At 40.9% G+C, this 27705-nt stretch overlaps 1 protein-coding gene and 1 long non-coding RNA gene across 3 annotated transcripts in view; one reads left to right on the top strand and one right to left on the bottom strand.

The window, feature by feature from the left end:
- The first annotated feature begins 392 nt into the window (after positions 1-392).
- Positions 393-27705, top strand: part of ABCG2 (ATP binding cassette subfamily G member 2 (JR blood group)) — a 159646-nt gene continuing 132333 nt past the window's right edge. Inside the window, exons 1-2 of one of the 2 annotated variants that reach the window (XM_082726607.1) lie at positions 393-648; positions 847-1001. The gene's annotated coding sequence lies outside the window, so the exon portion shown is untranslated. Of the gene's footprint in view, positions 653-846; positions 1002-27705 lie in introns of both variants that reach the window. The other variant, XM_082726609.1, reaches the window with a different exon arrangement.
- On the bottom strand, positions 1009-6996 carry LOC309862597. The gene is made up of 3 exons (XR_014310601.1): positions 4944-6996; positions 3952-4051; positions 1009-3126 (listed from the first exon to the last, which is right to left on the bottom strand). It is a non-coding gene; the product is annotated as an uncharacterized lncRNA (long non-coding RNA).

The raw sequence follows: 27705 nt of genomic DNA on the forward strand, positions 1-27705 counted from the left end.
GGCATCATTGTGCTCAGCCTTTTGTAACTGGGGAAGCATGGGTGAAAAGACTTGTCAAGACTAGTGAAGAGAGAGGGACCAGAAGTTCTTAGTTAATGTCCTATTATTTCACTTAATACCATCACGTTTTCAGAAGATGAACTACTTATTTAATACCGTCTTACCTTCCTATTCTATTTCTGGGTTAGAAAAGGAGAACATTAGAAGACTAGCATGTTTGAAATATAGCTGCTCTCTCTTCCAATTGCTGGTGGGTCTTTGCCTTGAAACCTAACTCTTGTCTTTGCTTTGGTTTCTTTCACTTCCTTTCAAACGTGTTATCTTCTTGTTTGCACTTTTTTTGCTAGAAGGCAGGGCCTATGAGAGGAGACACCCCCCACCTCCATTTCGTCAGAGCTAGCGAAAGACAGGAAGTTTACACAGAGCACAACTATTTGCTAGGATTGGTTTTGATTCTTCCTCAAGTTGTCGCTAGTGTCGGAGATGCTGTTACCAGGTTCTGCTGCACAAAGAGAAAGATAAAACTATCTCTCTGACACGTGCCTTTTCTCTCTTCCCCATCCTCTTGCCAGGAACGCCGGAAAAGGATCCCAGACAGATTGGAGGCATTAGGTCGTCGGTTTGAATCTGAGTAGTCCAGAAAAAAATGTGGGTAATGCTGGGCTCCTGGGGGAGAAGGAAGGAAATCGGGGAGAGATGAGAACTGTTCATTCTCCACACACCCCCCCCCCCCCGGCTATTTCCTCAAGGCTAGTTTCTTTGGAAAGTCTTGGTCTTTTTGGTCCTTGCAGGACCTTGCTGAGGGGCTGCTACATTTTCTCCCTTGTTCTTTCCCTTGTGTCCCAGGGCTGGCAAGAGTAAGCTCCTGGAACTTTAAGGGACATGGATCTGGGGCTGAAGTCTCTATAGGAAAACCTACCAGGCTAGAAGTCTCCGTCTCACCGCTGCCTTCCTACGAAGGTTGGGCTGCTTTCCATCCAGCATCGCACGTCCTAATTGAAGTGAGTTGTCTGTTTTTATTTTTTCAAGTGTTCGGAGTAGAGAATCTTGGTTCTTTTTGGATTGCTCTTTAACAAACGTGTCACCTAAATCAGTACTTCTCATCCTTTAATGTGAATATGAATCACTTGGACATTGAGTTAAAAGGCAGCAGAATTCCGTGGGTCTGGTTTGGGCCTGAGACTCTGCATTTCCGACAGACTTGCAGGCAGCCTCAGATCTGTGGGTCCTTGAACCACACCTTGAGTAATAAGGGCTTCAGCCCTCTAGGTTTTTTTGCTTTGGGGGGAAAAGGATTGGGAGGATGCTGGTGGAATGAAGGTATTTAACTAGGTATGTGATTTACGAAGAGCACCTGAAAACAAAATCAGTCCCCATGCATTACCTTGGTTGTATCTGCTCAATGGACTATCTCTAAAATTGGGGGTTTCTGTTCAACAGTTCCTAGATGGGGTAAGCCAAGTCACTCCAAGTGAGAGAGAAAGTTGGTCTGCTCCCTAGATTGTGTGGGTCACTTTAGGCAGAGCCAGAAATCTTTTTTTAATTTTTACAATTTAGGGGATTAAGTGTCCTACCACACCTCAACAGGTACAGCTAGCAGTTACTTTGATCATTTCAGTTTCAGTTAAAAATTATGCATGCTCGAAAAATAACTGATGTCTTCCACCTACCATTTTGAGGTATAAAGATTGTAAGGCCTATGAATCTACTACAAGATTGAACATCAATTCAAGTAAGGAACATAAGTAATGTGTTTTGTTTTCTTCTGAGAGGCCTTTTATCTCTCCTGGTAGTAGCTCCCTCTCTTAAATGATTCACATTTATCTGATAGTCGAGTTTAGTCCAAAAGAGACAAACTAAGAAGGAAAAAAAATGAATAGATAGGAAGTCTACCTATTCTGTCCGTAGTTGAGGGGAGAAAATAGCAATGGGGAAAAAAGTAAAGAGTGTGGTGGCCTGGGATGTCATAGCTTCGGGAAATGAATAGAAGAAGCCCCAGCTTAGAAATAGAATTCTGACCCACAGACACATGGGAGTTCTTCCGGAATAGGAGCTCATCGCTTCCTCAGCCGGAGAAATATGCTTGAAACAGAATAAATTATAAATTGTGTTGTGATGAATGAACATGCCGAAACTATGTCATGAAGTCGGGGAGTAGGCACTGGGGTCAAGGGTCCGAGGAATGCGCTGGCCTCGTGAAGCGCAGTGGGAACCCATGAAACCATCCCTGAGGGAGAATTGCTTCTCTTTGAAATAAGCTTTGAATAACATCCCTTTCGAACACTGTGGTATCGCCAGAGGTGTTACTTAAAAATTTAACAACTGTGTGGCACAAACTTTGACCAGTCAGAACAGAGGTTTTTGTAAACAGCCCGCACAATAGCAACTGCTAGGCAGTGAGAATGTCTGGGACTGAACATTGGCCGAAGCTGTTACAGGTTTTAATTAAACTTTTCAGGGGGGGATAAATTGTAAAGCCACAGATGAGTTCAGATATATTAATGGTATTCCACCACCATCTGCCAAAGCTCTGGCGCCATTTTCTCAGCTGAGGCCACTTCCCTCTGTTCTCTCTAGTCAAGCCCAGAGCAACCTCTCCTTCCAGCTGTGTATCTCTTCCAACCTACGCTGAAGAGAAATCTTGAGTCACTACAAGACTCAAAATCCTACCCGCTTCCTGAGTAGAAGGGAAGATATATGCTGCAGTAAGGAGTTCCAGCAGGAAAACAAACTTTATCACCATGTTATCCTTCCATACAAAGCATCGTCACATATCTTATCCCACATGATTTTCACAACCATCATAGGGAGCAGGTCAAAGGGCTTATTATTCTAACTTGTTAGTGAAGAAATTGAGACGCTGGTTAAGCCATTTCTTACAAGGCACACAGTTGGTTAGTGGGAGTGCTAGATGTGAGCGCCAGCCTGATGGCTCCAAGGTCAGGTTTATCTTGTACTTTCTTCAACCTCTCAGGACCTTTGACATCCTGTAGTGATCTGTATAGGTCTGCTTTCTTTTTACGTCGGACTTAGAAAATTTTGTACGCTAAAAAGAGTTCTGTTTCTACTTCTTTGTCATTGGTGCTCATGCTTGTCTTAAGCTTTGCCTCCATTAAGGTCTTCACTCTGCAGGAATAAATATTTTAGAGCAAACTGTCTCAAACTCAAACTTTATCATGCTTAAAAATCACCCGGGGAGGGTGCATGGGTGGCTCAGTCAATGAAGCGTCTGCCTTCGGTGCAGATGTTGCTTCTCCCTCTGTTCTTCACGCCCATCTCATGCTCTATCTCTTTCTCACTCTATCTCTCTCCCTCAAATAAATGAATAAAATCTTAAAAAAAAAAAAAATCACCTGGATTGCTTGCTAAAACTCAGCTTCCTGGGCCCTACCTCCAGAGATTCTGAGTCAGTGGGTCAGGTCCCAGGTATAGAATTTGCATTTCTTTAAAGATTTTATTTATTTATTTATTTATTTATTTGTTTGTTTATTTGACACAGAGAGAGAGATCCCAGAGAATTTGCATTTTTAAATTTTTTTTATTTTTTATAAACATATATTTTGATCCCCAGGGGTACAGGTCTGTGAATCGCCAGGTCCACACACCCCACAGCACTCACCAAAGCACACAACCCCCCAATGTCCATAACCCCACCCCCTTCTTTCAACCCCCCTCCCAGAATTTGCATTTCTAATAAAATTCTAGATGAATCTGATGCTGCCAGCCAGTGGTCACCCTCTTAGACTATAGGAGCAGCTTGTCAGTATTTTAAAAGAATATATTTATGATTTATTGAAGGAGCACAATGTGCTTGATAACACAGATTATAGAGCCAGAATTTCTGGGTCTGAATATTGATGACCTCACTTAGGCAAACTGTGCAGTCCTGGGGAAGTTAACCTTTTGTGTCTGTTTCCTAATCTACAAAATGGAGACAATGGTATGACTTACCTTCGAAGTGAATTCTGAGGCTTAACTGACTCAGCAGCGCAGGGCTTTTGCTCTATGTGTTTGTTGTTTTATTACAGGTCTTGCTCAATTCATAATTGTACTTTATAACAGAGACACAAACAATAAGAATTCACATAGATATTAAATACCCTTCTTTAATGTAGGTGGTATGCAGGGCTTAATCATGAGTCAAACATGCTCTTGTGAGGGTTTTTGTGAGTTAATACCCCACGTCATCAGCTAGTACTTCCCACCAAGGGGAGAGAGAGCGTATGATGCTGAGAAGTTGGCAAGGGTCTGCTCACTCAGGGCCTTATGTATCATCCCAAGGGTTTGGACTTAACAGTGATAGAGTGGTAGTTTGAAGCTGGGGAGTGCAATCATAGTTACATTTTAGGAGTTGTCTTGCTGCAATGTGGGGGGTAGTTTCGAAGGAGGTGAGGCTATAGACAGAGGTGTTTGAACAGACTGTGGCAATCATCCTGGAGACAGTGAATAAAGGCTTGAACTAAAGCAGTAGGGTAGGGCACCTGGGTGGCTCAGTGGGTTAAGCCGCTGCCTTTGGCTCAGGTCATCTCAGGTCATGATCTCAGAGTTCTGGGATCGAGCCCTGCATTGGGCTCTCTGCTCAGCAGGGAGCCTGCTTCCCCCTCTCTCTCTGCCTGCCTCTCTGCCTACTTGTGATCTCTGTCTGTCAAATAAATAAAATAAAATAAAATTAAGCAGTAAGGTAAAGCTCTGAGCATCTCTCATGATTCATTCAAGTGAGGGAGTGGAACATAGGTCATGACTCAGGAAATATGATCTGTATTAAAACTCCTTAGCTCTCACTTCCCTATATCAGAAGTCCACGGAGGCTGAGGATGGAGTCTATGTAGTCCCAGCCCCTAGCTCCCAGAAGGTCCCTGATGGATGTTTGGTGAGTGAATGAGAGAGAGTAAGTCAAATTTTCCTTGTGTTCTACAGGTTTCTGTGATCTGGCTCTGACTTACCTCTCCAGCCTCAGCTCCTTCCTCCTCTCTAACCTTTATTCTGGTCACACAGGCCTTCCTTTAAGCCTTTGAAAATGCCCAAATGTGACTTCTAGTCCAAAGAGTGTCGAAATACTGCCTCTGGAGAGCAAATCTGTCCTGCCACCAATTAAGATAAAGTGTTTTTGGAACACAGCCGCAACCATCTGATTCTCCCCATTACTCCATAATGGCAGGTGGAGTAATTGTGACAGAGACCACATGGCCTTTGAAGCCCCAGGTATTTTCTATTTGGCCCTTTATAGAAAAAGGTCACCGATTCCCTACTCTAGTTCTTTCTAATTGCTGTGACCTCTGATCTAAAACTCTAACCTCAACAAAATTGTAGTAATCAAAAAACAGTGGTGGGGCACCTGGGTGGCTCAGTGGGTTAAGCTGCTACCTTCGGCTCAGGTCATGATCTCAGGGTCCTGGGATCGAGTCCCGCAGCAGGCTCTCTGCTCAGCAGGGAGCCTCCTTCCCTCTCACTCTCTCTGCTTGCCTCTCTGCCTACTTGTGATCTCTCTCTGTCAAATAAATAAATAAAATCTTAAAAGAAAAACCCAGTGGTAATGGCATAAACAAAAAATACAGACCAGTGAAATGGAATAGAGAGAATGTCCAATGGGGAAAAGACAGTCTTTTTGACCAATGGTGCTGGGAAAACTGGATATCCACTGCAAAAGAACTGTCAGACCCTTACCTTATACCGTATACAGAAATTAAGTCAAAATGAACCAAAGATCTAACCATAACAGCTAAAAGTATAAAACTCTTAGATGAAAACAAGGGGGAAAAGCCTCGTGACAGTGATTTCTCGGATATGACACCAAAAGCACAGGCAACAAAAGAAAAACCGATCTTTGAGCTTCTTCAAAATTAAAAACTCGCAAGTCTCAAAGGACATTATTAAGAAAGTGGAAAGCCAACCCACAGAATGGCAGAAAATATTTATAAATCATGTATCTGATAAGGGGCTAATATCTAGAATATATAAAGGATTCCTGCAGCTCAACAACAAAAGCCAAACACCCGAATTATAAAAGGCAGAAGGACTTGAGTAGACCTTTCTCCAAAGATGATCTAAAAATGGGCAGTAAGCATATGAAAAGATGGTTAACATCACTAATCATGAGGGAAATGTAAATCAAAACCATAATGAGATACCACGTCATACCCAATAGGAAATAATAATAAGAAAAAAAAAAGAGGAAAATAACAAGAGTTGGCATGGATATAAACTGGACCCTTCGTGCTTTGCTGATGGGAGTGTGAAGTGGTGTAGCCACTATGGAAAAGCTTGGCAATTCCTCAAAAGATTAAACATGGTGTTACCATACGATCCAGCAATTCTACTTCTGGGTATATACTGAAAGAATACAAAGCAGGCACTCAAATAGAGATTTGTACACTTGTGAGTAATACAAGTGTCTCATCAGTAGAAGAACACCACAAAATGTGGTCTATGTTTATAATGGAATATTTGTTTTAAAAATTCTAACACATGGATGAACCTTGGTAACATTATGCTGAGTGGAATATGCTAGTCATCAAAGGACAAATAGCATATGACAAACAAACCTTTGTATGAGGGACCTACAGGAGTCAAATTCATAGAAACAGAAAGTAAGATAGTGGTTACTACCAGGGTAAGGGGAGAATGAGGAGAATGAGGAGTGATTGTTTGCGGCTACAGAGTTTCAGTTTGGGGAAATGAAAAAGTTCTGGAGACGGGTGGTGGTGTTCGGTGTCACAAAACTCTACTCAAAAGTGGGAAATTTTATGTTATAGATATTGTACCACAGTGAAAGAACAAACGAACAAACAGGTCTTTGCATGGCTGGTTCTTACTCTTCAGTTTTCAGCTCAAGTGATATTTCCTCAAGAAGGCTCCCATGACTCTGTCACTTCCTTGTTTGACATACCACTTTCTGAAATGATCATATCTATCTATATCTATCTATCTATCTATCATCTGTCTTCATTAGAATGTAAGCTTCCTGAGGAGAGAGTCTTTGTCTAATTCAAAGCTATATCCTAACACTTATATCTTGGCACATAGTAGATGCTCAGTAAATATTTGTGGACTAAACTACAGTTGACCCTTGAACAACATGGGTTTGAACTGTGTGGGTCCACTAATACATGCGTTTTTCCAATAAATATATTGGAAATTTTTTTTGATATTTGCAACCATTTGAAAAAACTCACAGATGAACTGCATAGCCTAGATCTATCAAGAAAACTGAGAAGTTAGGTATGTCATGAGTGCATAAAATATATGTAGATATTATTTTGTCACTTACTACCATAAAATATATAAAAATCTATTATAAAAATTTAAAATTTATCAAAAGGTATGTGCACGGGGATGCCTGAGTGACTTAGCTGGTAAAGCATCTTACTCTTGGTTTTGATCCAGGTGGTAGTCTCAGGGTCATGAGATTGAGCCCTGCATCCAGCCCCGTACTCAGCATGGAATCTGTTTCAGGCTCCCTCTCCTCCTCTTATACCCCGTCCCCACCCCAACTCTCGCTCTCAAATAAATAGATCTTTTTTAAAAAAGTATCTACACAAATACAGACCATACGTGGTGCCATTTGTGGTCAAGACAGATGTAAACAAATGCAAAGATGCAGTATTAAATCAGACCTACATAAAATTAACTGTAATACATACTATATACTGCAAGAATTTTGTAGCCACCTCTCCTAGCTATGGCAGTGAGCTCAAGTGTTGTCAGTATCCACTTAAAATGCCGTGTTACAGTAATAATCTCCATATGACCCATTTGTCTCTCCAGTATATCGTGTGTCACAGTAAAATGTGTTCTCTCACAGTTCTCACACATTTTTCATGATGCTTAGTGCAACACTGTAAACTTTGAATAACACCATGCCATTAGTGATGCTCAAAGCGCTTGCAAGAAACAGAGGAAAGTCATGACATTATAAGACAAAGTTGAATTGCTTGATATGTACTGTAGATTGAGGTCTGCAGTGTGGTTGCCTGCCATTTCAAGATAAATGAATCCAGCATAAGGAGCATTAAAAAAAAAAGAAAGAAAAAGAAAAAGGAAATTTGTGAAACTGTCACTGTAGCTACACCAATGGAGGTGAAAACTTTGCACTTCTTTGCAAAATACATTTTTATCTCATATTGAAAATGCAGCTCTTTTTTAAAAAAAAGATTTTATTTATTTATTTGAGGTAGAGAGAGAGTGAGCATCAGCTGGGAGGGGCTGGAGTTCAGAGAGAGAAGGAGAAGCAGACTCCCCGCTGAGCACATAGTCTGAGGGACTCCATCCCAAGACTCTGGGATCATGACCTGAGCCAAAGGCAGACGCTCAACTGACTGAGCCACCCAGGTGCCCCTAAAATGCAGCTCTTATTTGGGTACAGGATTAGTGTAAGAAAGGCATATCAGTAGACTCTAATATGATTCTAGAAAAAGTGTGGTATCATTTTATGACAGTTTAAAGCAAAAGGAAAATGAAAGATCTAAAGCTGGAGAACTTAATAATAGCAAAGGATGGTTAGATAATTTTAGCAAGAACTTTAGATTAAAAAATATCAACAGGAGAAGCAGCTTCCACCAACCAAGAGGCAGCTAGAGAAGTTCTCAGACCCATTAAGAAAATCATTGAGGAGAAAGGGTATCGCCTTAACAGGTTTTTAATGCAGACCAAAGTGACCTGTTCTGAAAAAAAAGTGTCACAAAGGACATTTATTAGTAAGGAAGAGAAGCAAGCCGCAGGATTTAAGTCCGGAAGGGAGAGGCTGACTCTGTGATTTGGGTCAATGCAGTTGGTTTATGATCACGACTGCCTTATGTATAAAGCTGCTAACCCCTGAGCTGTGAAGGGTAAAGATAAACACCAGTTGCCACTGTTTTGTTTGTCTAGCAAGAGAGCCTGGACAGGGAGAACCCATTTTCTGGATTGGTTCCATCAAAGCTTTGTTCCTGAAGTCAGAGAAGTACTATGCCAGGAAGGGACTGCCTTTTAACATTCTTTTGATTTTGGACAATGCCCCTGTTCACCCCGGACCCCAAGAATTCAACACCAAAGGTACTGAAGTGGTCTGCTTGCCCTCAAATGTGTCTAATTCAACCTCTAGCTCATGGCGTCATAAGGACCTTTAAAGCTCCATACACACAGTGCTCTGAGGAAATGATTGTCAACATTGTGAAAGAGAATTGGAATAGAGAGAACATCATGAAAATCTGGAAGGATCACACCATTGGAGGTGCTACTGCTATTATAGAAAAAGCCGTACAAGGGGTGCCTGGGTGGCTCAGTGGGTTAAAGCCTCTGCCTTCAGCTCAGGTTATGATCTCAGGGTCCTGGGATTGAGCCCCACATCAGGCTCTCTGCTCTGCAGGGAGCCTGTTTCCCTTCCTCTCTTTCTGCCTGCCTCTCTGCCTACTTGTGATCTCTGTTTGTCACATAAATTAATAAAGTCTTTAAAAAATATTTAAAAATATTTAAAAGAAAATAAAAAGCCGTAAAAGCCATTGAGCAATGGCTTTGTAAAGGCTTTTTTTTTTTTTTTTTTTTGAGGCTTTGTAAAAGCCTCAAACAATGAATTTGTGCTGGAAAAACTGTTCCCAGATGTTGTGCATGACTTCAAAAGATTTACAACAGAGCTAATCAAGGAAATTATGAACAAGATTGTGAATATGAAAAAAAAAAAAGTAGAGGGTGGTTGTGATGAAGGGTTTCAAGATATGGACCTTGGAGAAATTTAAGAGCTGATGCCAGAGGAATTAACAGAAGATGACCTGATGGAGATGAGGGTTTCCAAATCAGTGCCAGCCAGTGAAAAGATGATGAAGCCTTTCCAGAAAACATACTGACATTAGACAATTTGGCAGAAGGGTTCTGATTATTCAAGACATCTTTTGTTGTGTTTTCTTTTTTAAAGATTTTAATTATTTGTCAGAGAGGGGGGGGAGGGAGAGCACAAGCAGGGGGAAGAGCAGGCAGAAGGAGAAACAGGCTCCCCGCTGAGCCACCCCCCCACCCCACCCCCCACCTGTCCCTAGCATTTGAGCTGAAGGCAGACACTTAACAGACTGAGCCACCGAGGCATCCCTCAAGACTGCTTTTCAGTTCTTTTACAACATAGACACTGAAAGAAAAGCAAATGGTGAAAGGATTGGTACTGGTTAGAAACATATTTAGAGAAAGGAAAAAGTAAAAAAGTCAGACAGAATTACCTGTATTTCTGTAAAGTTACACCAAGTGTGCCTGCCTCTCCTGCCTTCCCTTCCACCTCCTCCACCTCTACTGCCTCTGTCACCTCTGAAACAGGAAGACCAAACCCTCCCCTTCTTCCTCCTCTGTCTACTCAACATGAAGATGACAAGGAAGATCTTTGTGATGGTTCACTTCTACTTAAGGAATAGTAGGGCGCCTGGGTGTTCTCAGTTGGTTAAGTGACTGCCTTTGGCTCAGGGCGTGATCCTAGAGTCCCAGGATTGAGTCCCTCATCAGGCTCTCTACTCAGTGGAGACCCTGCTTCTCCCTCTCCCACTCCCCCTGCTTGCTTGTGTTCCCTCTCTCGCTGTCTGTCTCTCTCTGTCAAATAATTAAGTAAAATCTTAAAAAAAAAAAAGAATAGTAAATAGTCATCATGCTGTACAGTTAATAAGCAACTGTTGTCTATGGGTGTGTGTCTTTGTGTGAAAATCTAATAACTGTACAAGAGCTGTATTGAGACACTTTGTGTCATTATCACCATCATTGCCTGAGTGTTCATCACATAGAACACTGTGTGCAAGAACTGTATGGAAGTGGATAACCTTTCAAAGACATAAGGTGAATGATATTTAATGTAAATTTAATATTGTAGTAGTTGTCTTTTTTTTAAGATTCTATTTATTTATTTGAGAGAGAAAGTGAACAAGAGAGAGAGAGAATACAAGCAGGGGGAGTGGCAGGCAGAGGGAGAAGCAGGCTTCCTGCTGAGCAGAGAGCCCAATGTGGGGCTCTATCCCAGGACACTGGGATCATGACCTGAGCCAAAGGCAGATGTTCAATTGACTGAGCCACCCAGGTGCCCCTATCTTTTCATTTTTCAAGTCTAATTTTAGTAATACATGTAATATCTATAGTGTTTTGTTTCAGATAAGACAATATGGAAGTGCAGTCACTCTGGAGAACAGTATGGAGGTTCCTCAAAAAGTTAAAAATAGAGCTACCCTATGGCGCAGCAATTGCATTACTAGGTATTTACCTAAAGGATACAAAAATACTGATTTGAAGGGATACATGCACCCTGATGTTTATAGCAGAATAGCCAAATTATAGAAGGAACCCAAATATCCATCAACTGATGAGTGGATAAAGAAGATGTGAGATATCTATCATCTATCATCTATCTATCTATCTATCTATCTATCTATCTATCTATCTATTACTCAGGCATAAAAAGAATGAAATCTTGCCATTTACACCAATGTGAATAGAGCTAGAGAGTATAATGCTCAGTGAAATGTCAGAGAAAGAGAAAATATGACTTCACTCGCATGTGGAATTTAAGAAACAAAACAACTGAGCAATCAGGAAAAAAGAGAGAGAGAGAGACAAACCACGAAACAGATTCTTAACTATAGAGAACAAAATGATGGTCACCAGAGGGGAGGAGGGCCTGGGTTAAATAAGTGATGGGGATTAAGGAGAGTGCTTGTTGTGATGAGCATTGGGTGCTGAATGGAAGTGCTGAATCACTATACTGCTCACCTGAAACTAATATTACGCTGTATGCTACCTAACTGGAATTTAAATAAAAACTTGAAGTCAATATTGATGTAGGCAGTGAGAGAGGATCTTGTAATCAGACGATGTAAACTTATAGTATCAATAACAGTAAAGTGCTATAAATGTATTATCTCTTCCTTCTGATTTTAAAAACATTTTCTTTAGTTCACTTTATTGTAAGAATACAGTATGTAATACATGTAAACATATAAAATATGTGTTACTTGGTTGTTTCTTGTAAGCTTCTGGTCAATAGTAGGGTATCAGCAGTTAAGTTTTTAGAGAGTCAAAAGTTGGATTTTCAACTGCACTGATAGTTGGTACCCCCAACTCTGGAGTTGTTCAAGGGTCAACTATAATAAAAACAGTTTAATGAGAAAAGAGAAAGGACTCCACCTGGAGGTTGTATTAGTAAGTGTATTCTGTGGGAGTTTTAAACGTACAATATTAAAGTCAAAGCCAAAGGGAAAATGTAACTTCAGTAGTATTAGTTGTGATGGTGGAGCAGGAAGACATGAAAAGAAGTGAATCAGACATATTTGTATAAAATATTTCCATATGAAGTCCCTCCTTTCCATGTAAACTCCTTTCTCAGCCTCCTAATTCCCAAGACTTGAGCAATTCCTCTGCTTCCTCTCCATGTATCACCCGTTCATTTACTTACTGTCTATGGCTGCTTTCATGCTACAGTGCCAGAATGGAGTGGTTGCTATAGCAGCATGACCCACAATCCTAAAGTGTTTACTCCCAAGCCTTTTACAGGAAATGCTTGCCAACCAATACCTAATGTAAAGACAATAGGCTGGAGATACTTGCTAACTATTCTCCAAGAATTTTCATGACATTCATTCAGGTCAATTTAGAAATAATTGCTGAGCACCTACTATGTTTCAGGCACTGTCCTAGGCATCAAGGATAGAACAGTGAATGAAATAGAACCTGCTCTTGTAAAGCTCATCTTCCAGTGAGAGAAGACAGATAATAAACAATAACCAAATAATGTAGTATGTTAGGTGAGAAGGGCTAGAGAGAAAAGCATAGTAAGGGAAGGGGTAATTAGGAAGGCAAAGGGAGGTTTCACAATTTTGATTTTTTACTTATTGATTGATGGACTGCACGTGTGTGCCCACCTAAGCACTGAGGGAGGGACAAAGGGAGAGATCATCTTTTTTTTTTTTTTAAATTTATTTATTTGAGAGGAGAGTGAGAGAGAGAGCATGAGGTGGGGGAGTGGTGGGCAGAGGGAGGAGGAGAAGCAGACTCTCCACTGAGCAAGGGGCCCAATACTGGGCTTGATCCCAAGATGCTCAGATCATGACCTAAGCTGAAGACAGATTCATAACTGACAAGCCACCGGGCACCTCTGAATTTTCATTTTTTTTAAAAAGATTTTATTTATTTATTTGACAGAGAGAGATCACAAGCAGGCAGAGAGGCAGGCAGAGAGAGAGGAGGAAGCAGGCTCCCTGCTGAGCAGAGAGCCCGATGCGGGGCTCGATCCCAGGACCCTGGGATCATGACCTGAGTCGAAGGCAGCGGCTTAACCCACTGAGCCACCCAGGCGCCCCTGAATTTTCATTTTTAATGAATTTCTAAGTGAAGTGAATGGTCACTGGTCCAGGGAAACACCTTAAATAGTATTGCCTCAAAGAGATTTGCTTGGTGACTATACACTAGCTGAAAGGAAATACCCAGTGATTCTGGGAATTATTAAATACTGCTTCTGAAATGACACTGACTCCCAGGAACACAAAACACCACCAACTTCAAAAATTCAGCATAGCGGAGCACCTGGGTGGCTCAGTGGGTTAAGGCTCTGCCTTCAGCTCAGGTCATGATCTTAGGGTCCTGGGTTCAAGCCCCGCAGAGGGCTCTCTGCTCAGACGGGAGCCTGCTTCCCCTCTCTCTCTGCCTGCCTCTCTGCCTACTTGTGATTCTCTCTCTGTCCGTGTCAAATAGATAAATCACACCTTTTAAAAAAATTCAGAGTAGCAGCTTATGGAGATGAGCAGATAGAAGAAGTCTTGGCCTAACTTAGTCTAACTTTGGGGCCCTGCATGGAGTAACAGCTATGATGGCAGGAAGCATCACATGGAATCCCCTGGACCTGCCCTCCCACTCCTGCTTCCTATGTACCAAGACATGAACCAAAAAGTAACAACACATCCTCTGAGAGGATTGTGGGGATTAATGACAGCAACAGAGATGTAGGATACTGGGGTGGGGATTCCTCTAGCCTTTCTGTGTACCTCACCTGTTCAGCTGGTACAAAAGTCAGATGGATCATACAGGATGCATTAGATTATTCTAATTTTTTAAAAAAGATTTTATCTATTTATTTGACAGAGACAGTGAGAGAGGAAACACAAGCACGGGGAGTGGGAGAGGGAGAAGCAGGCTTCCCACGGAGCAGGGAGCCAGATGAGGGCCTCCAACCCAGGACCCTAAGATCATGACCTGAGCTGAAGGCAGCCAACTGAGCCACTCAGATGCCCTAATATTATCTTTTTTCAAAAAGCTTTTATTTATTTATTTTAGAGAAAGATAGGAAGCATGAACGGGGGAAGGGAAAAGGGAGAGGGGGAGAGAGAATCATAAACAGACTCCGTACCAAATGTGGAGCCCGACACGGGGCTCGATCCCAGCACCCTGAGATCATGACCTGAGCCTAAATCAAGAGTCAGTCACTTAACTGACTGAGCTACCCAGGTGCCCCAGATTATTATGATTCTAACTGGGTGGTGATTCCAATCTCAGCAGCCACTCAAGATGTTGTATCTTTAGTGGAGATGATCAGCACAACACCTGGTACCTAGTATGCAACTCTTGACTTATCAAATGTTTTCTTTTCCTTTCTAATCAATAAGGAAAATCAAACACAATTTGTATTTATTTAGATAGCAGTCACAACAGTATACATTTATGTTCATGTCCCAGGGGTTTGTCCTCTCTCTCTTTCCTCCCATCCTAATTTAGTTGAGAGGCACCTTGACTGTCTTGATATCCCAGAGGACATCGTGCCGATCCTATACATTAATGTCATTATGCCAGCTGGATCTGGTAAGCAGAAAGAAGCAAGTATCAAAAATACCTCATTTACATACCTGATTTCAGCTCAGGTCATGATCCCAGGGCGGTGAAACTGAGCCCTGCTTTGGGCTCTGTGCTGAGCGTGGAGCCTGCTGAAGATTCTCTCCTTCCAAGGTGCCTGGGTGGCTCAGTTGGTTAAGCATCTGCCTTTGGCTCAGGTCATGATCTTGGGCTCCTGGAATTGAGCCCCAAGCAGGGCTTCCTGCTCAGCGGGGAGTCTACTTCTCCCTCTTCCTCTGTCCCTCCCCATGCTCAATCTCTCTCATGCTCTCTCTCTCAAACAAATAAACTCTTAAAAAGAAGAAAATTCAGAGACATTACCCTATGGGGTACCCAGTCCACTAAGTCAGAATCTCTGGGAGTGGACCTCAAGAATCCGTGTTGTAATAAGTTCTCAGCACATTTAAAAAGGCACCGGCTTAGATCAGTAGTTCTCAACAAAGAGTGATTTTGATCCTCAGGTTAGGGTTGACAAATAAAATATAGGGGATCACAGTTAAATTTGAATTTCAGTAAGAAACAAATAATTTTTTTAGTATAAATATACCCTAATCAATAGTTTGAATCTGAAGTTCAAATTTCATCTGTGTTTTTATTTCCTAAATCTGGTAACCCTACTCTCCAGAGGATATTTGGTAATGTTTAAGCAAACATTTTGATTGTCCCAACTGGAGAAAAGGTGATGTGTGTGTGCTACTGGCATCTTATGGGTAGAAACTAGGTTCTGCTCTCGAACATTCGACAGTATACAGGACAGTACCCTCCCCGCTGCCACACCAAAGAAATACCCAGGCCAAAATGTCAGTAGTACGGAGGTTGAGAAATGCTGGCTTGGAGGAGGATTTATGATATACCATGCCTATGGCTGTGTTGCAGGATCTTTTCTCAATCTCCCAGATTTTCCCTCTTGTTGGGGCTCTTAGTCTCTGAACTGACTTAGGTCTGGGTATTGGGTACAAGGCATCCTTTGGCAACTTCAGTTAGGTTCTGCAGACTTAGATTTTTTTTTCTTTTTTACTTTGTCCTTTTTAAAATATATATATATATATATACATAAGATTTTATGTATCTATTTGAGAGAGAAAGAGAGCACAAGTAGGGGAGAGGGGCAGAGGGGGAAGGAGAAGCAGGCTCCCTGACCCAGGATCACGACTCCTGCCAAAGGCAGAGGCTTATCCAACTGAGCCACCTAGGCCCCCCTAGGTTATTTTTTTTATATATACATATGTCAAGCAGCATATTATTATGCTGTTGGTTTATGATTTCTTGGAAATCTGTGCCCCAGTGGCACAAACCAGAGATGGTAAAAAAATGCCCCATCTGTGGTTTGTTGTAGTCACTGCCCCCTATTCTCTCAAGCAGCCCAGTGCTCTGCGGAGCCTTTCCCATGCGGAATCCCTATATTTCCACTGAAATAAGGGCACATTTTCACCAGAGCCTCATCTGCCAGTATCTCTGAGCTGCAGAGCTCTTCAAGGATGCTGAGGCCTGCCTCACTCATGCATATCCCAATATCTTGGTGAAAGGGGTGTCCTTTAGACCTTCCCAGAGGGTTCTAGTCGGGAGGTGGCTGGGACAGTTGCACGTAATGGAGCCATTCCTATTTTCCCAAAACGTGCATTCCTTTGCCTACAGGATGCTGAGAATATCTGGCATTTCAGTTTCGTTAACTCAGTGTTATTGTGGAGTCCCAGCTTTCATTAGCCAACCTTTTCAAAACTGTTAGCACTCTCCCCATTACTCCAGCCAGCATGTTATATTCAAACCCTGGAGGAGGGTGCCCATGTCAGTGACCTTGGCCTAACTGAGTATATTTTATCTCCATTGGCTTAACACTTTTAGAATCCATACCTTCAGCTGCTCCCTAGGCTTCTGCTGATACATGTTGGCAAAATCATACAACTCTGTTGGGGAATAGGCTGCCTCCTCCTGGGGCAGGCTGGTGTGCTCTCTCAGAGGTATGGCTCCAGTTTCTACTGGTGCTTAACAAAACTCTAAAACCGAGAGGCCTAAAACAACAACAATTAAATGGATTTGAGAGGGAATGGGAGAGGGATCGCTGACGCAAGTATAGAGGACTCCTTTGAAGAGTTTTGTTGTATAAGAAGGCAGAGCTATATAGCAGTGGTCATAAGGTGTGAGATGAAGAGAGATGTTGAAATGAAAGAAATAAAAAATAACATGGCTGCATGCCATTGGAAATGATCCAGTAGTAAGAGATAAATATGGTAGAGACATATCGATATATCAGGATATGGTAGATAGATACACAGATACAGATAGATCCTATGTATAGATCCTACCTATCTATATCTATATACTATATCCATATCTTATCCATATATGTTGATGTATAAGAGAATTTAAGGGATTTACTGCAAAATGGAGACACTGTCTTAAGCCTTAGACAGAAGCATAGACATTCATCTAGGCCAAAGTAAAAGGAGCAAAGGCAGAGTATGTTGGTACGTGGGCAGCCATGGTAGAGAGAATCTAGAAGTCTCTTTTGCTTGCTTCAGTTTTCTCAGTAAAGTAAGAAATAAGGTTATCAGCTGAGGATGACTATGAGAGAAGGTACTGAGCAGGAAGAAGACATTGTGACATATCAAAATAGGGAAAAAAGAAGAATGAATGGTCTAGGGAAGTAAAGTATGAATTGCTGGGCACTACTGAGCACGAAGATTCTTCTTCTTCTTCATTTTCTTCTTTTCTTTTCTTTCTTTTTTTTTTTTTTTAAGATTTTATTTATTTACTTGACAGAGAGAAATCACAAGTAGATGGAGAGGCAGGCAGAGAGAGAGAGAGGGAAGCAGGCTCCCCGCTGAGCAGAGAGCCCGATGCGGGACTCGATCCCAGGACCCCGAGATCATGACCTGAGCCGAAGGCAGTGGCTTAACCCACTGAGCCACCCAGGCGCCCCCATCATCTTCTTCTTTTCTTAAAGAAAGCTCCATTAAAAAAAAAGAAAAGAAACTTTCAAAAAAAAAAAAAAAAAGAAGAAGAAGAAAGAAAGAAAGAAAGCTCCATGCCCAACGTGGAGCCCAGTGTTGGGCTTGAACCCATCACCCTGAGATCAAGACCTGAGCTGAAAGAATCAGCTGCTTAGCCAACTGAGACACCCTGGCATCCCCCAGCGTTAAGATTCTTGATCATGAATTGAAAATCAGAAGAACCACTATTCTTCTCTGTTTTCCTCTATCCACATTTAGTGTTAGGCACAGAGTCGGGGAGATGTGGATTTAAGGGAGTTTGTAGTTTAGTCAAGCAAATGACAATGCAAAAGAAGAGCAAGGGAGTTTGAGGGTGTTTGCTAGGCTGTTACTATAATGAATAATTGGGTTTTCATCTGGTATGGAGACTAAAGTGAACAATGGGGGATGAGGCACAGTGAAATACTAGCAAAATTAATGGATTATATATTCTTATAGGGGTCAAAGATTTGTTGGGATCGGGTTCCTAGAAGAAGCTGGGCGGAAATACGAAATTTGGTGGTCAGAGAGCAAAATGGTACTAGTGTGACAGTGTCTCTGGTGACCTGGGAGTGCACAACTGGAACAGGGTGGAGAATAAGGGCATTGGAGGAGAGAAGGTCAAGGTAGTAAGAAGCCAGGGTGTCAGGAAAATCACTTGTATGTGTATTGATTTCACCAGGAAGCAAGACAGAAATAGTGTTCTAGAGAGTGATGGTGTACCAGGAACTAAAGTTACTCATAAATGGAGCAGGAGGGTCCTAGAGTTTAGAGTTAGCAGCAACCGTAAGAGGCAGGCAGTAATAAAGTCTGATGACATGAAATTCAAAGCTGCGATCTTAGTGGGGAAATTAGTAGATGATCCACTTTGAGATGTTCACATTTTGCGGTGGTTTCTCCTCCCAGAATAAGCAATATCAGAATGTAAAATTCCCCAATGTCACCTTAAGTAAAATGCATTTCCATAAAGACTTTTCATGCTTTAGGGAGACCTGGGTGGTACAATCAGTTAAGCGTCTGCCTTGGGGTCTGATCATGATCCCGGGGTCCTGGGATCGAGTCCTGCATCGGGCTCTCTGCTCAGTGTGGAGTCTGCTTCTCCTTCTACTTGCTGCTCCCCTTGTTTGTACTTTCTCTCTCTCTGTCTCTCTGTCAAGCGCCTGTGATCTCTCTAACAACCCCTACCCCGCCCCCCCAAAAGATTCTTTCATGCTTCAAACACAAGAGGGCGTCAGAGTCTACCAAGGGATTATTTTTGCTTCTCTAAAGCTAGGACAACCATAGTTACTTTTGAGAGTGAAAGGGGACCAAAAAACTCAGTATATTGCAAATATCATATTCTTTTGCATCTAAAATTCATCACTTTAGGGGCGCCTGGGTGGCTCAGTCAGTTAAGCGGCTGCCTTCGGCTCAGGTCATGATCCCGGGGTTCTGGTATCGAGCCCTGCATGGGACTCTCTGCTCAGTGGAGAGCCTGCTTCTCCCTCTCCCTCTGCCTGCTGCTCTGCCTACTTGTGCTCTCTCTCCATCTTTCTAATAAATAAATAAAATCTTAAAAAATAAAATAAAATAAAATTCATCACTTTATTATTATTTTATATACCAACATTATAATCCCTGTTAATTAAACTGAATATAAGGTTTCCCATTTACATAAAGTTTTTATTTTCTACTTATTAAACTTTGATTAGAGGTTTTCATTGAGGGTTTATGTTTTAATCATATGTTGCTTTGTACATACCAAAAAAGAAAAAAATAATAAAATTAAATGGTTTGGTTATTCCTAAAACTTCTTCACCTAAAGAGATGAACTCTTCTGAATCACATTTGACTCAGTCATGGATGTCTTTGGTTCTTCACACAACAGTGACCTTTGTGCCTTCAAGAGTGTTGGGAATACAGCTACTTCAAAGAATCCATAAACTGAAAGCCACTGTTGCTGGGCTGGGCAGCTTTTGGCAATTATACAGAGCTGGCTTAGACTAAAGCCCCAGGGACATTGCTAAATATATCACATCACCTCCTTCTGAGGTTTATATGATTGCTAGAGGGAAAGAGTGGTCCTCTACTGTTTCAGCAATTTTCATTCAAGTTACTGATGACCTTTCTATAAGTTTTGACCTACAAGTTTTTGACACTTTGAACATTCAGGCCCATACAGACCATGACAGCAACTATGCCATGACTGCCACCTGGCAAACAGGAATGAAAGATACCATTGATTAAAAATCTCACAGTGATTTTAGTGATGTTAAGATGGAAGAACAATGAACATCTTAGAATCAACAAGTATGGTAGATGATTTTTATTAAAGTTCAATTTAAGCCTCCTCTTTCTATCTTCCCCAGGGAGCAAGAGAGTTTCCAAACTATTAAAAGTAAAAATAAATATTGTAATGAGCAAATGAAAACCAAGGTAGAAAAGGGAAGAATAAAAGAATACTAAACAAACAAATGATGATGAGCTCTAAGCATAAATGTTACCGCTCCCTGTGAAGCTTCCACCCCCACCTCTGCTTACTAGGAGGGAGAGGAGAAGGAGCATGGGCTCTAAGTGCTGGGACTTCCCAGCTGTTAGTGCCAGAGAAATTGACCAAATGCCTTTGATCCTGTTTCCTTCCCTGTAGGCTAGGAGTAACGGTGTTCACCTTTCCTAGTGTTGGTGAGGGTTAACTGTGATTATGTCTCAACAAAGTTTCTTTTTCTTTTCCTTTGAGCTACTAAGCTTGTGTGTCACCCATGAGGCATATATTTCACCTACCTGCTTTGCTTGTGTACTTTTATCTCTTTGGCTTGTACTTCAAGTTTGCCCTGTTCATTGTACTGGTTCTCATACCTACTATTTGCCTATCATCCTTCAGTGTCTCAACCATGTTGAGACTGACTACCCAGCACCTCCCCTTCCCCCAACGACCTCCACCTCTGAGTTCCAACACCTAGTTTGTTGGGATTGTCTGTCAGTATAGTTTCTGGTGGTAACTCTCAGTCTAGCAGTCTCTACAGTTTGATCAGCCTCCTGTCTGATGCTGTCTGCATCTTGTGTAAGTCCTGATGTCTTGCTGGACAAAGCCAGGTGTTCTTGGGGATCTAGAAAGCAGAAGAAGAACCAGGAAACTAGAAATGGACAAGTGTCTCTGTACAGTAACTGAGTCAAAACTGAAATTCAGATTTAGTTTATACACTTGAAGGGTGGGTATGGCAAGAGAGGTTGACATAGTATCTGGACCTCAGCAGGACCTTCTAGGCTAAGTCTGAACCTTGGGGAAAGAAGACCTGTGAGTAAAAGCTGATGGTCTGTGTTCAAGAGTGACATGTAAAACTTGGGTGCGATACATTAAGAAATAGATATTATGTCTTTGTCCCTCGTTCCTGACACAGCTTCTAGAACATTGCAATTTTCTGACTGATAAGGGTGATAGAAATATTTGTCTGTGTTTCATAACAAGCCCTTTTCATTCATGTCTGAGTTTATGCTAATAAGATGACTTGTGGTGGGCCCCAAGAGGATTCAAGATGGAGGCTGGCTGCCTGAGAAACTAACCAGGTGATTAGAGGGTTGGAACCTCTAGTCTCACCCCCTAACCTCCAGGGAGGGGAGAGGGACTAGAAATTGAGCTCAGAAACCAACAACCAATGGTTTAATCAATCATGCCTACATAACAGAACTGCTATAAAAACTGCTAAATGATGGGGTTTGGAAAGTTTCAGGTTGGTGAACACATCACGGTATTGAGAGGGCAGCATGCCCAGAGAGGGCGTGGAAGCTCTGTGCCACTTCTTCCATACCTTACCCTATGCATCTCTTCTATCTGGCTGTTCTTCCTGAGTTGGATCCTTCACAGCAAACTGGTAAATAAACTGTTGTCCTGTGTTCTGTGAGCTGTTCTAACAAATTATCAAACCTGAGGAGAGGACTGTGGGAACCCCTGGTTTACAGCTGGTTGGAAAGAAGTACCAGGATGTGAAACCGGCCTCAGTAGTGAGGGCAGTTTTGTGGGATTGACCCTTAACCTGTGTCATCTATGGTAGTTCTTGGTAGTCGGTGTCGGAATTGAATTTAATCATAGGACACTCAGTTCACATCTGAAGAGTCAGAGAATTGGTTGGTGTGAGGAGAACAAGACCCTACATAATTGGTGTCAAGCGGGTTCTTTTTGTTTGTTTGTTTTTGTTTTTATGTGTCAAATGTTTTGAGTAACAAGCAAAGTATGCTGTCTCTCTCCAGTTCTGTGGGTTCATGCAGTGTTCTGGCACAGTAGGGGCTGAAGGAAATGAAGCCTTCTTCTGACACTTTCATTCAGATTTTGGAGCCCTGGAAGATAAGCACCGCTGTAGGGCATGTCCCTGTTTTTATGTAAGTCAGCTGCAGTAGTGAAGCTCTACTGTCAACTGCTTTGTGGACACTAGACATTGAGGGGCCCCAGTAGAAAGGTGTTAGGAGATTTATATCAAAATGTGATCCCAGGGGCACCTGGGTGGCTCAGTCGGTTAAGCATCTGCTTTCGGCTCAGGTCATGATCCTAGGGTCCTGGGATCCAGTCCCATGTCAGCAGGGAGCCTGCTTCTTCCTCTGCCTGCCACTCTCCCTGCTTGTTCTCTTTCTCTCTCTGTGACAAATAAATAAATAAATAAAACCTTAAAAAAAAAGGAATGTGATCCCAGAAAGTACTTGGAAGCTGGAGGTCCTGCATCGTGGAGGAAAGGGCATAAATCAGCAATAGTCAAGTACTCCCCATGCATGTGTTCATTTTTACCCCAAAGCTGGTGCTTCTTGGAGAAATTTCAAGTCATGCCAATAACCAAGAGTACATGGTCCAAACAACAAAGCTGATAAGCTTGGCCTGTCAGAATTCTGAAATGGTTATTGAAGAGACAGTACATCGGTACATGGGCACATAGAAAGAAGGAGAACCAGGATAAAGATCACAAGAACCACTTGTACCAAACTAGTTATACTTCTTTTCAGAATAGTGGTTTTACCTTATTAAAGGAGTTTAATCTGGAGTATAGTTTCCATAGACTATCAAAGAGACAACCCCAAAACAGTGAGTGACATTAGAAATAAAATATAAAATTACAGGGGTATTTTCTCTTTCTTAATATAGTTGAGATTTATGTAAAATTCCTAAAAAAACAGGGTAGTCAGTCATCAAATGCAATCATTCATTAATGGTTTCTTCCCTAGAGGGTGCCTTTGGAAAGGCTTGACTTTGAGAATTGTTAGTGAAAATAGATGCATTTCATTTCATCCTGGCAAATGCTTCAGGAAATTGCACCTGTTTGTTTGTTTTTTTTTGTTTTTTTTACCAAGCCATGGGCACATTAAGCTTAAATAATTATGACTTATTTACAAAATGATGACAGTAGGCATTCCTCTACAGATTGACTCAAAGACCTAATACTTTACTTCTGTTTCCCACCTCTACCCTTTCCTGACCAACACAGAGATTTTTTTTCCTCTTCCCTCATTACAATTAAGAGTGAATTTAAGTTCTCCTCTCTGTGTAGCTCACAGTTACTCACCATTTAGTGTTGAGACCTTTTCATGGACGTCAAAGAAACCAGACCATAGAAGGCCCAGTCAATTATTTTCTCAGGCAATTCTGGGCCCACTGTAGCACACTAAAGAGGAGGGAAATATTGATCAAATCTACCCTGTCTTACCCTTACACATTGCTTTTCAAGGTGTGGTCCACAGATTACCTGTATCAGAATCAGAATCACCTGGTGGTGTTTGTTTAAATCTAAATTTCTCTCTCTTTTTAAGTAATCTCTACATACAATGTGGGGCTCAAACTTACTGAGATCAAGAGTCACATGCTCTTCTGACTGAACCAGCCAGGCCTCCACCCACCCCATCACTGTCGAAATCTAGATTTCTGACTTATTGTGTACTGAATCAGAATCTCATCTGAGGATGTATTTGTTTAGGATTCTTAATTTTTGAGAAGTACCCCAAGTGATTCTGATGTGCCCTGAGCCAACTGTTATGGTTTTATAATTAGGTGTATCAGTTTAAGTTTAGTTAGTATGCCTAAAGTTATATTTAAGAATTTGCCAAAAGAGGCAAAGAGCACAGTCTAGGGATTTTGACCCAGAACTTTTTTTTTCTTCCAAGCTGTCTATATTAATTGCTAGGATCATAGAAATAGGTCTATAATGCTCTGTTTTAACGTACAAATTTTTTTGTTTGTTTAAACTTGTAATTAAAATATTGCCGCTTGCTAGTGAAATTAGAAGTTTGAAGGAAGAACAAAATGAATAGTGAATACATTGTTAATTTATGTATTTAATGCATTTAATTATGTATTTAATAATTATATATTTAATAATGCAACTTAATTAATTAATTAAAATGTCCACATATTACTAGAATTAGTCCCTAGATCTAGATTATCCAGTCACTGGACATAAATCAATTAATTTTTGAGTATGCCTAAGATAACAACTTTAATTTTAGAATATATAATATTGAGAATTCATCCTGATAAGAACTAGATAACCAGACTCTGTATTGAGACCACCAAAAGCAATAAAATTATCTTCCCTTTAAAAGAACAAAACAAAACAAAACGGGTGCCTGGGTGGCTCAGTAGATTAAACATTTACCTTCGACTCAGTTCATGATCTTAGGGTCCTGGGATGGAGCTGTGCATTAGGCTCTCCACTCAGCAAGGAGCCTGCTTCTCCCTCTCCCTCTGCCTGCTGGTCTGCCTACTTGTGCTCTCTCTGTCAAATAAATAAGTATAAGCTTAAAAAAAAAAAAAAAAAAGACCTAGTCAACAGTTTGAAAAGACTAGATGTTAAAGAAGCTGAATCAGTAATTACTAACCTTCTAAAACACTGAGTACATGGCCCAGGTGGGTTTACTGGGGAATTACACCAAACATTTAAAAAAGATTATACCACCTATCTACCATATCTTGTAGATAGAAGCCAAGGGAATACTTCCTAGTTAATTCTAGAAGGCCAGCATTATCCTAATACTAAGACCAGACAAAGACATTAGAAGAAAAGAAAACTATAGACCCATATCTTTCATGATATAAATGTAAAAATTATCAACAAAATATTAGTAAATTAAATCCAACAATGTGTAAAAAGAATTACACATCACTTGGAGTTATGCACCAGGAATTATACCTAATTGGGATTTATCCCAGATATGCAGGGTTGGTTCAACATTTGAAATGTAATCCATCACATCAACAGGGCTAAAGAAGAAAAAAAAAATCACATAATCATATCAGCAGAGGCACAAAAAAACATTTGACAAAATCCAACACTCATTCATCATCACAAACTCTCAGTAAACTAGGAATAGAGGAGAATTCTCTGAGTTTGATAAAAATATCTACAAAGAGCCTACAGCTTACATCATACTTAATTGTGAGAAACTAGAAGCTTACCCAATAAGATCAGGAACTAGGCAAGAATGTCCCTTCTCACCACTCTTTTTCAACATTATACTGGAAATCTTAGTGATGGATGCAGTAAGACAAGAAAAAGAACAGGGGCACCTGGGTGGCTCAGTCAGTTAAATGCCCGCTTTTGGCTCAGGTCATGAACCCAGGGTCCTGGGATCAAGTGCCACATCGGGCTCCCTGTTTGGCGGGAAGCCTGCTTCTCCCTCTCCCACTCTCTCTGCTTGTGTTTCCCCTCTCACTGTATCTCTCTGTGTCAAATAAATCAATAAAATCTTTTTAAAAAAGAACAAAAGTTAGGCCAATTGGAAAGGAAGAAATAAAACCATCTTTGTTTGCAAATGACATGATTGTCTATGTAATAAATCAAAAGAATCAACAACAAAAACCCCTAGCGGTAGTAAGTGATATAGCAAGTTTGCAGTTAATCTACAAAAGTCAACTACTTTCCTATGTACCAGCAACAACCAAGTGGAATTTGGAATTAAAAACAAAATACAATTTATATTAGCATCTCCAAAATAAAATACTTAGGTATAAGTCTAACAAAATATGAACAAAATCTGCAATGAGGAAAGCTGTAATAGTCTAATGAATGAACTGTAAGAATAACTAAATAAAAGGAGAAAAACTTCATGTTCATTGATGGAAAGACCAGTCATTATCAAGTTTCCAGTTCTTCCCAACTTGAACTGTAGATTCAATGCAATTGCAATAAAAATCTAAGCAAGTTATTTTATGGTTACCTACAAACTGATTCTCAAGTTTGTACAGAAGTGAAAAACCCAGAATAGCCAACATGGCATTGAAGAAAAAGAAAAAGTAAAAGGATTGATACTACCTGACTTCAAGATTTACTATCAAGCTACGATAATCAGGACAGTGTGGTATTATCAGTGAAAGAATAGAAAAATAGATTATGGAACAGAATAGAGAGCCCAGAAGGAGAACCATGTAAACATAGTCAGTTTATCTTTGACAAAACACACACACACACACACACACACACACACACAAACAAGGGCAATACAATGGAGCAAATAGTCTACAGACTATTGAAGATAGTCTTCAATAAATGGTGCTAACAAATGGACCTTCCCATAAAAAAATTAATCTAGATAAAGACTTTACACGCTTCACAGAAATGAACTCAAAATGGATCATAGACCTAAATGAAAAACAAAAAACTCCTGAAAGATAACATAGGAGAAAAGATAGGGGACACTGGATGTGGCAATAACTTCTTAGATATAACACCAAAGGCATGATTCATGAATAAAAGTCATTAATAAGATGGACTTGATCAAAATTAAAAATATGTGGCCTGCAAAAAACAATACTGGGCAGAGTAGAGGGTGCTTGGGTAGTTCAGTTGGTTAAGTGTCTGACTCATGATCTCAGCTCAGGTCTTGATCTCAGGATCGTTAATGCAAGCTCCACATTGGCCTCCATGCTGGGGGTGGAGCCTACTAAAAAAACCTCCAAAACCCCAAATCAGTTTCAAGAGAATGAGGAGACAGACCACAGACTGGGAGGAAATATTTGCAGAAGATACCTAATAAAGGGCTGTTATCTAAAATACACAAAAACCATTTAAAACTCAACACTAAGGGGCGCCTGGGTGGCTCAGTGGGTTAAAGCCTCTGCCTTCCGCTCAGGTCGTGATCTCAGAGTCTTGGGATCGAGCCCCGCATTGGGTTCTCTGCACAGCAGGGAGCCTGCTTCCCTTTCTCTGCCTGCTGCTCTGCCTACTTATGATCTCTCTCTCTCTGCGTCAAATAAATAAATAAAATCTAAAAACAAAACAGAACAACAAAAAACAAAACCTCAACACTAAGAAAACAAAAGATCTGATTTAAAAACACACAAAAGACCTGAACAGACACCTCACTAAAAAAGTTATACTGATGACAAATAAATGTATGAAAAGGTGCTTCACACCATATCTCATTATGGAATTACAAATTAAAACAGCAAAAAGGGGTGCCTGAGTGGCACAGTCAGTTAAGTGTCTGCTTTTGGCTCAGGTCACAATCTCAGGGTTCTGGGATTGAGCCCCACATCAGGCTCCCTACTCAATGGGGAGCCTGCATCCCCCTCTCCCTCTGCCTGCCACACCCCCGATTTGTACTCTCTCTATACATATATCAAATAAATAAATAAAATCTTTTAAAGATAACAATGACCACAAAAAGACTTTACTACACACCTATTAAAAAGACCAAAATCCAAAACACTGACAACACCAAATGCTGACCAGGATATGAGAAACAGGAACTCTCATTCATTTATAGGAATGCAATTGGAACAGCCATTTTGGAAAACAGTTGAGCACTTCCTTCCATACTCTAAACATACTTCCTAAACATACTCTTACCATAGAATCTACCAGTTGTGTTTTCTAATATTTACCCCAAAGGAGTTGGAAACCTGTTCTCACAAAAACTGAATGTGGAAGTTTATAAGAGCTTATTCATGATTATTAAAACGTGAAAGCAA

The sequence above is a fragment of the Mustela nivalis genome (genome assembly GCF_964662115.1).
Source record: "Mustela nivalis genome assembly, chromosome: 4".
In the NCBI taxonomy this organism is placed as follows: domain Eukaryota; kingdom Metazoa; phylum Chordata; class Mammalia; order Carnivora; family Mustelidae; genus Mustela; species Mustela nivalis.